Consider the following 11,544-nt stretch of genomic DNA (forward strand, 5'->3'; position numbering starts at 1 on the left):
ATCAGGCTTCCAAGTCCTCCTCTTCCTTTATGGTAGGTTTGGGGAGATGCCTTTGAGAAAGGAGAAAGTTTACCCACGTGACAGAGTTCCTGGAAAACAATGATATTTGCTTGCAGGAGAGACATTCTTAATAGAAGACTTTTAGTAAGATATGTCTGATCTTTCTAGAATTACTTGTGGAAAACAAACCTGGAATCCATGAATTTATCAGGCATAGTTCCCTGGAAAATGTCATTTAAGCTGAATATAAAATAAAGATGCTTAATGACTAAAACAATACTTTTCTATGTAAATAATATCTCTGCATATACAACTTAGAGATGTCATAAGGTAATGTGCGACAGAGGGCATATTCATGCAGTAAGAAAGGGCCTGGAGAACCGGGTTGGCAGTCCTGAACCTCTCTCTGCTTTGGTTCTGCCTTGTGATTATCTGTGTCCTTGAAATTATTATTAAAACTTGAATCTGTGTAAGATCTGTGATTCATAAAAATCTGAACTGACAGTCCAATCTTCTGTGCTATCTTAGATAGTCTAACCCCTTGCTTTAGAAGGTAGGGTTACTTTGAATCTAGTTTTTTAGGTTTGGCACCGAAAAAGAACTTTTCTCTACAAGATAGGCTTACTTTGTAGGTAATGAAAAGGTAAAACTTCTCAATTTTCTTAGATTTTGTTTGGAGGCTCAAGTCTGACAGGCACTTCCTGGACATTAGGTTTTTCCTGATTCTAATATACAGTAAGGCTCATCTTGAAGGTGGCTTCTATAACTGATCTCCACTAGATGATGAAGTCCTTAAGGGTAGGGACCATGTGCCATTCACCTTAGGATCACTGGTGCCTAGCACAAAGCAGATGTTCAAATAAATGATTAGTAGTGATTTTAGTTGGAGTTTAGAGTTCGTTCTTTGCTGGAGTTTGCGAATGAAGGATGGGCCTGAGGAAATATTTCATTTTGTCACAGGGGCTTTATTTTTGGCTGCAGGAGAAGGCTGTGGCAAAAGGTTGGGGGTAGAGAAGGCAGAAGACACTAAAGAATAGCTGACATATATTCTCTGCCAAATTCTATGCATAAATTTTAGTGTTCTACAGAGAAGGGAGCTATTTTTAGGAAGTTATAGTGAGACATAGGGGATAAGTCATTTTGCTTGGGTTACAAATCATGTCACAGATTAAGGGACAAGGGCATTCTCCAATTTATTCTAGAAGTATTATTATTCAGATAGTGTGACACCTAAAGGGATTATTCAGCAATGTATAGTCACTTCAAGTGGCTGTGTGGAAGCACATGGGAACCCCAGCCTTGGCAGGAATCAGGTTCTCATGTAGAAAGCAGTGGTCAGAAGGAAGATGTTATATACTCAAGTAGCATGGAAGACGGAGGAAGTCAATAAAAGAGCATGTTGGAAGAACAAAATAGGATTGTTTATGACCAGATAGAAGAGAAATCTGAGGATTCAAAATACAAACAAACAAACTAGAGGAAGTTTTGATTTGGGTTGGGAGTAGGAGGAGTGGGGAGTGAGGTCCTGCATTAAGCAGGTTGGAACAATGAACCAGTGAAAAGTGCATATTTCATGTTCAGGTGTCCTTAGTTGTACCAGAGACTATTGGACTCTGGGGAATTATTGATTATAAATATTGGCTGAGTGAATAGAAAGATCTACTTGTTTACTTTTCTAAGCCCAATACAATAAAAAATGTTTCAGAGAAGGAAAAATTAAAAACGGAGGTGGGGTAATGAAAGAATATGAAAGAGGTCATAAACTTCCGTGGGTACGCTACAGTAGAACTAGGTTGCAGACAACAGTTTATGCCAAAATAGATTTATTATCATGTATTGAGTGACTTAAAAAATCGATGGAAGGGTTGTAAAAGCATGCGTTAGCCTGAGCTTCCAGGAATTCCTAAAAGTGACAGGAAAGCTTCCATCTGAACTTGCAGCAAGCCATCAAAGTAGGATGCCACTAACTGTGCACTGCTTCTCACAATTTACTTCAGCAAAATGATTGCCTTAAGCCGTTCTCCCCACTTAACTCAGTTTCAAATCTAAATCCCACATGAATGCACCAGGCTGCTGCAACCTAAGTCACATCTAGAATACCAGCAGCATGGAAATCTTCCCAGATTGTGTAGCTTTTAGCTTTCCAGTCTCTATGCTTTGAGAAGATATAGTAGAATGAGACTGGAATGGATGCCAAACAAACCAGTGTGCAGAACCCTTCCTGGTCAGGGTTTAGAAAACCCACTTCATCCCCTACCTTACATTGTTTATTTATTCATCTTCTAAATAATTATAGGATGCCATATTTTAGACATCATTCTTTGGTTTTAGCAATAAACAAGGTAGAAAGGTAGAAAAAAATAAACTTGGGTTCCTTTTCTCTCTCTCTTTTTAAAAAAATAATTCTACTTTGGAAGTAAAATTTGGGTTAGTATGATTTGGGGCTGGATGTGCCATCTGTAAGAGAAGACTTTGTCTCTAGAGAAGACAGGCCAGGTAGTGGCCCAGGGGAATGCTGGTTTCTGGCTGCTGAGAACTAGCTACCTTCTTAGCCTTCAGGGAGAGTAGGGACAGGAATCATGAGGCTGCTAAATTTTCCAGCTCTGTGCCCCAGGGTGAAGAGTAGAAAGGGATTTGGACACCAACCCTGCTCAGGGTAGGATTTATTTGGCTGCAGTGTCCCTTTCACTTTTTTTGTTGTTGTTGTCCTTTTTTTGAGACCAGCGGCACCACACTCAGCCAGTGAGCGCTGTGAGCGCACCGGTCATCCCTATATAGGATCCAAACCCACGGCAGGAGCGCTGCTGCGCTCCCAGCGCCGCACTCTCCTGAGTGCGCCACGGGCTCGGCCCCCTGTCACTTTATCTCAGAAGCTAAGCCTGTCTATGACAGCTAAAGGGAAGAAACTGGAGTGCTCATCTGAGAAGAAAAACAAACGCAGAACTGTGGCTATCAGGGAACTTACCTGCAGCAAATGGACAGCAATTGTACAGAGCGACATGGACTATGGGTTGGGTAGTTCGGAATGGCTGTGAGAGGCAATACGGAAAAGCATGGGGTGCCGGTAATTCGCCAACACATTCAAATTACACAGAGTCTCAAAATGTAAAAGAAAGCCAACTATTTCACAAGAAGATCCTTCTCATAAATGTTTCATTTTTCTTTTTTTTTTTTCCTTTTTGTCTTTTTTACTGACTGGTAACGGGATCGCAACCCTCGGTGTTGCGCCCGCACCGCGCTCAGCCAGTGAGCGGGAACCGGTCTCCACATGGGATCCGAACCCTCAGTGGGAGCGCGGCGGCACTCCCATTGACACCACTAAAATTTTTAGTCTTCTCTCCTTGAAACCTTCTCCCATACTCTTTATCCTGTTTTCCTCAGTCATAAAGTCAGCTGCAAGGCTCTTCTTTGCCTTAGAAAAGCATACTGCCACCATTTGGTGCATGTGAGTGTTCTCTTGGACTGCCATCCTGTCCTGTTTCCCATTCATGTTTATACAGTATCTTTATACATAGAGCTTCTGATGATCAAGGTATGTGTCATGAACTCCAACCTTCTAGCAAGACACAGGATAGCTTAAATGGCCTCATGAGCAAAAATAAGAGCCTACTCATTGCTAGAGGCTACCTCTCTAGTCTTATAAGTTTGGATCCACAAGATCATGTTTAAATTGTGCAGTTGAAACACAGGAATTATTACTTTGTCCCAAACAGATATTCAAGTGCTGCCAATGGCCAAGGGCAGGAATAGGAAGGATAATAGCTCCTGGCAGTGCGGAGGAATCATCTAGGAATCACCCTGCCCCATGGCAGGACCTGATGTTCTGGTGGTGGGTCTTCACACAAAGTTAATCTCCTTCTGAGGGACTAGTGCTGTGGGACCAAAAACCTGATCCACCCACTAAATTTTTCATGGACCATTTCTGCAAATGACAGCTTTGTGAACAAAAGAGCCAATATTTTGAATTTAATACCCCAAAATTATGACATTAAAGACAGTTTTTAGTTAGGGCAGGAGCTCTTAGCCTGAGATCCATATATGGTCTTTCAAAGGGTTTATCAGTCCACTGAAATTGAAAGAAAGGCAGTGTGATTTGTGCAGATGTGTGCTTTTGGATGGTGAGGAAGAAAATTCACAAGAAATGTTTGAGATTAAAAAAAGGAATAAAGAACTTAAAAATGCAAGCATGTAGTAAATCAAAGTAAACATGGACTGCACAAAAACAATAATAGTAACTTTTGCTTTGCAGAGAAAAAACTAGAACGTAAGTAAAATATTGGATAATAATAATATCTAAGGTGGGAGGAGGATAATAGAAGTTTATGCAGTCTAAAGTCATTTTAGAGTCCAGGAGGGGACAATAAAAATATTGATTAACTTCAGACATTGTAAAGATAAATAGGGATCTAAATATTTTGGCATAAATACTAAAAAGAGAAATAGAGTATTTAATATTCAAACTGTAAGAAATTAAGGAAGGAAAGCAAACAAACAACCCAAAAGAAGCGAGCAAGGAAGGAAAAAGAAAACTAAAAATACAAAAATCAGGATAATAAACATGAATATGATGATGTCTATGACTTCAAACAAATCAATAATCATAAAAAAATAAAATGGAATAAACTCTCCAGGTGAAATATAAAACTTACCAGAGTGAGCAAAAGAAACAAAGTCTCACTATGTGTTTGTTAAGAAAGGCACATCTAAATCAGAACACAGAAAAGTTAAATAGATGAAGAAATTACACCAGGTAAATACTAAGCTAAAGAAAGGTGGTCTGGCTGGTGATAGACTTTGAGGCAAAAAATGGTTACTAGAAAAAAAGAGGATGAGCACATATAGATAAAAAGTACAATTTTTCAATAAAATAAAATAATTATAATGTTTAAGCTTATGGGCACCTAATAATATTTCTTCAAAATATATAAAGCAAAAATTGACAGACTACAATGAAAATGTAACAAATCTACTATCATAGTAAGAAATTTCAATGTCTTATCTCAGATACTGATACATGAAGCAGATCAAAACTCAGCAATGCTACAGAAAGTATAAAGAACACAATTAACAGGAGTGATCTCACAGGCGTATAAAGATCAGTTGTTGGGTAATTCTTTTTGTCCAGTTGTTGGATAATTCTTTCTGACACACAAGGCACATTTGCACAAATTTATCATATACTATACCTAAAAAAGTCTTTAAATATTTCAATTAGTATCAAAAACAAGATTTTCTGAGAAGAAAATTAATTTAGCCATCAATAAAAAAAGAATAAGAAAGTCCCATACATTAAAAAATTTAAAAGCAAACTTCTAGATATGTTCTAGGTCAAAGAGTAAATTATTATGGAAAATAAATATTTAGAACTAAATGATAATGAGAATAAAACATATGATATATGGACTAAGTCAGAGTAACAGAAAACTTCAATGGCTTTACAATTAAAGAAATTGAATCAATAGTTTAAAAGCCTCATTCTAAATGTAACACCAGATATAGATAATTGTACAGAAAAATCCAACAAATGTTTTCAAACAGCTAATTCCAATTTAACACAAACTTTTTAATTAGGTTGAAAATAAAAAGAATTCTCTTCAACTCTTAAAGCAGCTATTTTAAAATTTGATAGCTAATGCAGATAGGAAAAGTAAAAAAAAAGGAGGAGAAATTGTAGAATAATTTGATGCAAAAATCTTAGAAGCTCATATACAAAATATTTAGAAACTGATTACAATCTTGGGTGAAAGAGAAAAAAAAAAAACCATTATGATCAAGGTGCATCAATTCCAGGAATGAAATATATCCTTTATGACCTTTTGTGGCTTCTATCATTTGTGTGGGAAATTTAATTGTCTTTTATTTATGTTTTGAAAGTAATGCCATTTTTATTTTTTTGTGGCTACTTTTAAGATTTTATTCTTGTCTTTGGTTTTCAGCAGTTTACTATCAGCCAAAGTAGAGTTTACTTTGTATTTATATTGCCTAAGTCCTTCTCCAACACAGATACCATTCAAAAGCAGCAGAACTAATAAGGTATTTAAGAATTAATGTGAGAAAAGATGTACAATATCTCTAAACAAACAATTATGAAATTTTAAAGAAAAACATTGAACAATACTACTTAACACATTTATAAGTAAGAAAATTCAGTCTTAAAGATGTCAAATTTTAAAAAGTCATTGACAGCCATTGTAAAATTTTATTAAAAATCCCAATAGAATTTTAAACAAACTTGATAAAATAACTCAGAGTTTTGTGTGGAGGAATAAAGGGTTAAGAATATCCAAAAGGATAAATATGTCAAAGGTGTTTGGCACAACAAATATCAAGAGTTATTATAAACCAATAGCAATTAGGACAGGGAAGCATTGGTGCAAGGATAGACAAATTCATCAATGGATCAAGAATAGAAAACTCACACATATAGTTAGTTAATTCTTATTTGATTAATGATTTAAATATTAAAGTCAGAATTACAAAACTTTTAGAAAAAACATTGGAGCTTTTTATTTGAGCTTTGTAAAAAAGGATTTCTAAATGAGTCAAAGAAAACATAATTCATAAAGAAAGGATTAATAAGTATACTTCATGAAAATGAAAAGCTTGGGTTCGCCAGAAAATATAGAGATTGAAAACGTGAGACCTATTGCCACACATATGACCAATAAAGGTCTAATCTCTAGAATGTGTAAACAACCACTAGAACTATTAGAAGTCAGTAAGAAGATAGCCTTTCCAATAGATGAAACGGCCAATAAAAAGAGCATTCACAATGAAAATATGAATACATGATCAATCTCATTACTAACTCGAGAAATGCATAATAATACAATGAGATACCACTTCATACTAATGAAAAACTAAATTATGCAAAATACTAAGTTCTAGAGAAGATGTAGATCAATAGAAACACATATCTGGTGGAGGGGTAAGTTGGTATAGCCAGTTTGGAAGACAGTTTCAGAATAATACATAAAGTTAAACATTTGCACACTCCATGACTCAACAGTTCCACTATTAGGTGTTTACCCTAGAGAAATCCATGTGTACCAGGAGTCATATAAAAGAGTCTTCCTTTTTGTGCTATTCATAATAGCAAAAACTGGAATTAATAGAAACATCCACTGATTGGAAAATGGATTATAACTGGATTTACAGCTTGTAGCCTCACACAATGGAATATTGCACAGCTATACCCACCAACATGGATGATTCTCAGAAAGCTCATTTTGAGTGAAAAAAAAAATCAAGTTCCTGAAGAACTACAAACAGATATTATAAAGCTCAAAACAAGCAAAACTAAATCATCTATTATTTAGGCATAAATGTACATATGGCCAACCATTTTTTAAAGAAAGGTACTGAACCCATTGATCAACCTCTCCTCTTCTTCCCTTCTACCCTTTCTGGTTTCTGGCAACCACAAGCCTGCTGTTTACTTCTACTAGATCAACTATTTTAGATTCCACAGTAAAATTATATATACATGAAATATAGGATGATTGTTGCCCCAAGGGAGGGAGCAGAATGCATCAGGTAAGATGCATCAGGTAAGATGCATACAAGAGACATCAAGGTAAACTGTCAACGTTCTTTTCCTTTTGCAGGTTGGTGAGGACTTAAGTGTTCTTTTTAATGTTATTTTCTAATTGTAGATATGTTTTTATATGTATACCCTCTTTTTGGTGGGATATAAATAAATAGAGAAAAGTATTCTCATAACAGCAATTAAAAAGATTAAATGCAGCTAATTTTCACAATAATGAACAAATCTCCAGAACAAATTATGGGAATTTCTATGTTTCTATTGTCTTATATATTTTGTACCATTAAAATATCCTGACTTATTTTTTAAAGTTTTGTTTTTAATTTCTCTTTCTCAAATTCATCAATCGTTTCATGTTCTGACATCTATTATTATGGCCTAAGATAATTTAGTTTACAATTTGTTAATTCTTCCAAATGAGAATGTATGTACAAATTGTCTTCCAAATTACTGTTCATTTTCCATAATCCATTTATTTTCCATAATCCATTTTGAACCTAGCACTAAGTGCTGTAAGCTAAAGACACTTATTTGACAAAGTCTTTCATAACCAAAGATAGCTTCATCAACATGAACAATTACGAGGGTCCCAAGGCTCAAAGACATAACCAAATATGTCTGTTGATGTCATTGCCTAGCCTCCTGAGTGACAATGTACTTCTCACATGAGATAGTAGGTGGCCCCTGAGCACTATTTCCAAATTACCTCCTACATGATAGGATTTACTCTTTTGGCAAGAAAAATATGAGATAAAATATTGAATGCATAGATGCATTTCTTTTTATTTCAAGATTATTGAATAGAACACATACATATATCTAGCTGACTCAGTCAGTTCCCTCATTGTTGCATAAGACTGGAAAAAAATTTTAAAGTGATATTCACAACCAGCTTTCATTATGATGATTCTCAAAGGATCTGGGGAAGGAAGCTATTATGAGAGGATTTGTCTGCAAAGTGGTCACTGGGGGACTCTGCAGCTCACCAAGAACACCTGTCTTGGTGACACTGATTCAACTTACTCGCTGGCTCTCTAATTGGACGTAGATGCTGAGATTGCAGGAGCCAGGAAATATGTATATTCATTACTACTCTTAAGTTTTCTGAAAGAGCAGGGTTTAGACACTTGTCCTTCTTTGAATGACTGCCCTCTTTTCCGTAACAGTTCTGTGGAAAAATCATCAGGACCCTGTAATATCCTAATATTTTTCTGTTCAGGAGGATGCACATTCAGGAGGATTCAGGTATACTAAAAGCAGCAGAATAAACATAGCACATTATCCAAGAGTTTTAACTTCATCCCAAAATGTGGAAGTAAATATTTAGGCAATTTAATCTGGTAAGAGAATTAAAATCATTTTTGCAGTAAAACAAATAAAGACATATGAGGGAAGGGTAGTCACAGTTTGCATACTTTTTTAAAGCAAAAAATTCAGGCTTCAGATAAATTTTCCATTTTTATTCAACCCCCTGGGGCTGTGTGTCCAGACCTCTTCAGATATTCCTTATTGTTGTTAAGTGTACCCTCCTCTGCTTTACTGGAAAAAGTTTGAGACATACAGCTCTAAGTTATTCCAGGATCAGAAGAAACTAGATTTTCCTCAAGGATAAATCTGTGTTAGAATGTAAAGGTACAAACCAGGGGCACTTCAGAGGGTTGATCCTAATTGGGGATTGACTAGCTACTGTAAAATAACATATTTTCCTACATTAGGAATCATTTCACTTTCAAAATTCTGTGCAACTCGCTTGATAAATAATTAGCAGAAGACAGGAGAGAAGTTTTTTGCATGAACAGTGGGCATGGAGAGAAGGCAGTCTTTCTTATTTATTGAAGTCATGACATAACAGCTCTTCTTAGCAAATACGTCATTCCAGAGGGGAAGTGGGACTTTGAGGGCAAGACAAGGCAACCTGGGAAATAATCTCCGTGGTGAGAGGGGTGGCCGACCTCAACAGTGTGGAGACAAGAAAAGAGTTTATTTGAAAGAACCAAAGGTTATCACATGGCAGGGAAGGCAATATGTGGCCAGCCATTGGTCAGGATCAGGGAATAGATGACAAACATGAGCTGATGACCAACAGTAGACCAACTGATGGAGAAGACTGGCTCACTGGAGGAGGACGACCAGCCATCAAAATTGCCTATTTGCTCAGATAAGTTATTCAAGACAAATGAAATGGTTTGGGCAAAAGTCAAAGGAGTGGTAGCGATGACTTAGTTTCCTCATTTGCACCATGGAATAATGCCGGCTTTTGGAGCCATGTGGGTTTAAAGAAATAATTCAAGTCATCTGAGATAGCATCTGGATATAAAGCAAAGATTCCATTAACGACAATGACTGTTATTATCATTGCTGTTTACTTATATGAAAACTGTGTAGGTTTATACATATGTGGAAACTGTTTACCAATAAGACACCAGCTGTGAGCCACCAGGAGGGCTCTGTAAAGTCATCTGCAATAGGGACCAATTTACTAAGTCTTGCATGGCCCCGTCTCCAGCTATCAATGAACTGGATGGGCTTTTTCTCCTTTTTTCTTCTTACCCGCTCAGTTCTCAAGCAGTTTCCGGCAATCACTTCCATTGAACCTCAGTGAATTAGATGCTCTTCCTTTAAGTTTCCAGATATCTAACAATGGTTGTATCTACAACAGTCTCCCTTTTCCTCAGGATACCTCCCCATCAACTATACAACCCCTGTGAACTCCTTCTTGCTGGGCAGAAGGGCTGCTGAATTTTTAATGGCTCCCACCTGCTTTGCATTTGCTTCCCGTTGCAGGTCATTATGCCACTCTTTTGATATTTCCTTCTGGTCACAAGGATGGCTTTGAAAGGCTCAGGCTTGTGGGCAAAACGTTCTCGTAGGCTAGTACTTTTCAAACTTTAATTTGTGTAAGAATTACTTGGAGATCTATTTAAAATGCAGATTGTGACACAAAAGGTCTAGGGTGGGGCTTATGAGTCTGCAGTTCTAACAAGCTCCCAGTTGGCGCTGATGCTGCTGGTCCTTGGAGCACCATTTGAAGGACAAGGCCCTAGACTGTGAGAAGGCAGGCAAGCCACGTCTCAGGCTCATCGGCTGCTTACTCACTTCTCTCATTTTATGTCATAGGCGAGCAGCTCAGCAAAGCTGCTCCATCGGCCCCCCAAGGGAGTCCAAGCTAGCCATAGTGTTTAATGAGTATTTAAAGACCAAATAGGCCCAGCTAACTCATGCTGCAGGGATTTCTGAATGCACACTGAGTCAGCTAAGTCAGGGAATATGAAGGTTTTGCTAACTGGTGAGGTCTGCTCTCTTACCTGTTTGCAGGGAAAATGGCATGTACATTTCATACGAGCCCATTGAATTATGCAATTGTGATTACCAAGGATTAAGGAGAAAGTCAACTCCAAAGAAAATTGTTTGTTAGTGACTAAGAATTTAGCTGACTCACTTCTCCATTCTTCATCTCTTTTATCCTTCTGAAAAACTTGTCCAGCCAACCACAAAACTGCTCTGAGATGCTCAGCTCTCAGCAGGGCATAGAAACAAGCATTCTCCTCTATATAAAATGCTCTTTCCTTCAAAGGTATTTATCTGAAATCTCTCTTTGCTGTTTTCACATCAACCCTGAAGTTATCTTCCAGAAGAGTGTGTATACATTTTAATCGGCATTATCTCAAGAGGAAATGCTATACTTTAATTAATAGCTTGAGCAGTTGTGCTAAGTATAACAATTGCCTGACGGTCATAGCTTTGTGTTAACTATGTGATTGCTATTTGTGCTTTGTTTATTCAAAAGTCATGTCATTATCATCTCCAGATAATCAGCATTTACTTCCAGCCGTCAGAGCATTAAGTGAGGTGGTACCACATAGACCAGTGGTTTTGTGTAATAAGCTGCATTGCAGCATCTCAGCCACCAGACCAGGGAGGTCTTGATCATACCTACTTGGTAATACTCTGTATGATGGAAATTAAGGTGATGACAGATTACATTTTGTGATGCTTTA

The sequence above is a fragment of the Galeopterus variegatus genome, unplaced genomic scaffold, assembly GCF_000696425.1.
Source record: "Galeopterus variegatus unplaced genomic scaffold, G_variegatus-3.0.2 Scaffold361, whole genome shotgun sequence".
In the NCBI taxonomy this organism is placed as follows: domain Eukaryota; kingdom Metazoa; phylum Chordata; class Mammalia; order Dermoptera; family Cynocephalidae; genus Galeopterus; species Galeopterus variegatus.